Below are 2,623 nucleotides of genomic sequence, written 5' to 3'. Positions count from 1 at the left end.
CTTAGTTGCTCCGCAACATGTGGGATCTTTCCCAGACAGGGCCGAACCCTGTGTTCCTGCACTGGCAGGTGGATTCTTAACCACTGAGCCACCAGGGAAGCCCCACATCCTTATTTTTAAGTAACAAACTTTTACCAATATTTCTTGATTTATTAATTTTAGACAGTATATATTGATTTTTTAATTGAAGTATAGTTGATTTACAATGTGTTAATTTCTGCTGTACAGCAAAGTGATTCAGTTATATATATTCTGTTTTTATTCTTTTCCATTATGGTTTATTACAAGATAAACATAGTGCCTTGTGCTATACAGGAGGTCCTTGTTTATCTATTTATATATAGTAGTTTGTATCCATTAATCCCAAACTCCTACGTTATCCCTCCCCCACCCCCTTTCCCCTTTTGTAACTATAAGTTTGTTTTCTATCAAACACTTGATTTTAAATGTGTTACAGGACATGATCCATTTTCTCATAAATTATTTTAAAGTATTTATATAGAAATCTCAAGTTTTTAACAACATACACAGTTGTTTCTTTATGTATTTTTTGGCATGTTATAGTTAACTGTGTCATTATTGTGCACATAATGTTGTGTGTAATAATGTGCACTGCAATTGCTTTTGACAGATGATTTCCTTTATGTCGTGTGGAGGAAAATTCACTTAAATGAGTCCTCACAGTTGACTACAGAGTGAGACCCAATGTTCAATGAGGGTCATCAACAATGCTGCAAAAGTCTGTTGTGAAAAAGTGCGTTTCTGAGTGATAAACACCAAAAGAATGCTCTACAGCAGAGAAAATGAAAAGGCTGGTGGTTGTGTAAAAAATTTTCAGATAGTAAAATGGACAATGTTAAGAGACATTTGAGCAAATATTAAGAGATATTAAGAGCAAATTTGGTAAGGAGTTTCCTTTCAACTGTCATTTCAACATGTAAGCAATATGAAAAAATAATTACTGAGACATCTTTCATCCTTTTTGGTACTGTATTTGAAATCCAATGTATATTTTACACTTACAGCACATCTCAATTCATACTAGCCCGATTTTAAAGTGCTTTAGCCACGTGTGGCTAGTGGCTGTCATATGTAACAACACAGGAATAAATTATGAAGACAGTTCAGGATACTTAGAGAACAGTCTTTCAACACACATTCATCAGTCACGGTACCTTCTCAGGTATCTCTGGAATCACATGTTTCCTGTGTGATTGAGCTGATCTGGAGCACAATGCTGAGATGCTAGAGTCTAAGCTCATACCCAGGGGACAAAATCCTATCGATGGAACATTCTTGCACTTGTTGGTCTGAGATTATTTACCCTTTTCATTAAGGAACACTGACTAAAAATCAGTTAAGGATCACATACAGAAAACATTTGTTTGAGATTTTCAAAGGAGAAAAATTAGAAAATACTTTAACCATTTTAAAAATTATTTATGGGTAAGAACCCAGAATTTCATTAATTCAATGTAGAAAATCATATTGTTCATATATAATGAATGTCTGCAGCTTGCCTAGAAGGAGGAGAATAAGAAGTGAGTCCAAGCACCTCATTCCTTTTTTGTTTTGCAGCATCAGTGCAGGGAAGGAGAGGAGAAAAGAGGGAGCATTTTGTGGGTAAGGTTCTGCCTATTCAATCTGGAGCTCTCAAGGGTTAACCTTAATCTCTCCTTTCTGTGAGACCCAGGTCTATATCCATAGTGTCTAAGGATGTCAGCTGCTAGAGCTCATCACTCTTAGAAAACCAAGCTCTCAGCAGGGAGAGTCATAGGAAGGAGTCAGGACCAAGAGCACTTCTCCAGTTCCCTGCTAGGTCCATCCCTGGGAATGGAAGAATGGGGGAGGGGGCCTGTAGGTCTTGACCACTAGGTGGCAGTGTGAGACACGGTGGAATGGATATCTGGAGGCAGACCTTTTGGGTCCTGTTTTGGGACAAATTGTTTAATTTTCCTAAGGCTCAGATTCCTCCTTGAGATACACTTGACCTTCATCCCTCACAGCGTGGTTATGAGGATCAGATGGGATAAAGTATAAAATGCTATTCCATCCTTGAGCCTGTCTATTGTTGTCACTGACTGTTTGACCTTGTGTACTAATGCTTGGGGCTCTTGGAGTCTAGTCTCCCAAGAGCCTCCCCCAGAGGACAGTTTTGCTCAGCTTCCTATAAGACCCTTTGCTCCTACCTTCACCGCATGTGACCAAGTCTCCTTTCCCAGCTTGGAGAGTTTGCCAGAAAGGAGCACACGTGACATGGGACCTGCTTGCTCTTTGGAAAAATGGGTATTGATGAAGCTCTTCTCCTTCTTTCCTTCCCCCTCTTCCTAGCACGGCCTCTGTGACTGCAGGGTCCTTGCGCAACCGAGGTTGACATGAGAGGGTCAACCTCGGGGAGGGAATGTGAAAGGGGAGGGAATAGGGGAGGGAATGTGAAAGAAATCCCTCATTGAGGAATAAAAGAAGCGACTTGAAGTCAGTGACATAGGGAACGTGACTCCTGCCAGGCTTGCTGGGCCCTCCTATCCTCATTCTGCTCTCAGCTGCAGCTTGTACATCCTGTCTTTTGCAGCCATCTGGACAAGCTTCTTGATGAGGACAATTTGTAGCAAGATCCCTGCTG

The sequence above is a fragment of the Tursiops truncatus genome, chromosome 6 (assembly GCF_011762595.2).
Source record: "Tursiops truncatus isolate mTurTru1 chromosome 6, mTurTru1.mat.Y, whole genome shotgun sequence".
NCBI lineage: Eukaryota > Metazoa > Chordata > Mammalia > Artiodactyla > Delphinidae > Tursiops > Tursiops truncatus.
This window is presented reverse-complemented; position numbering follows the sequence as displayed.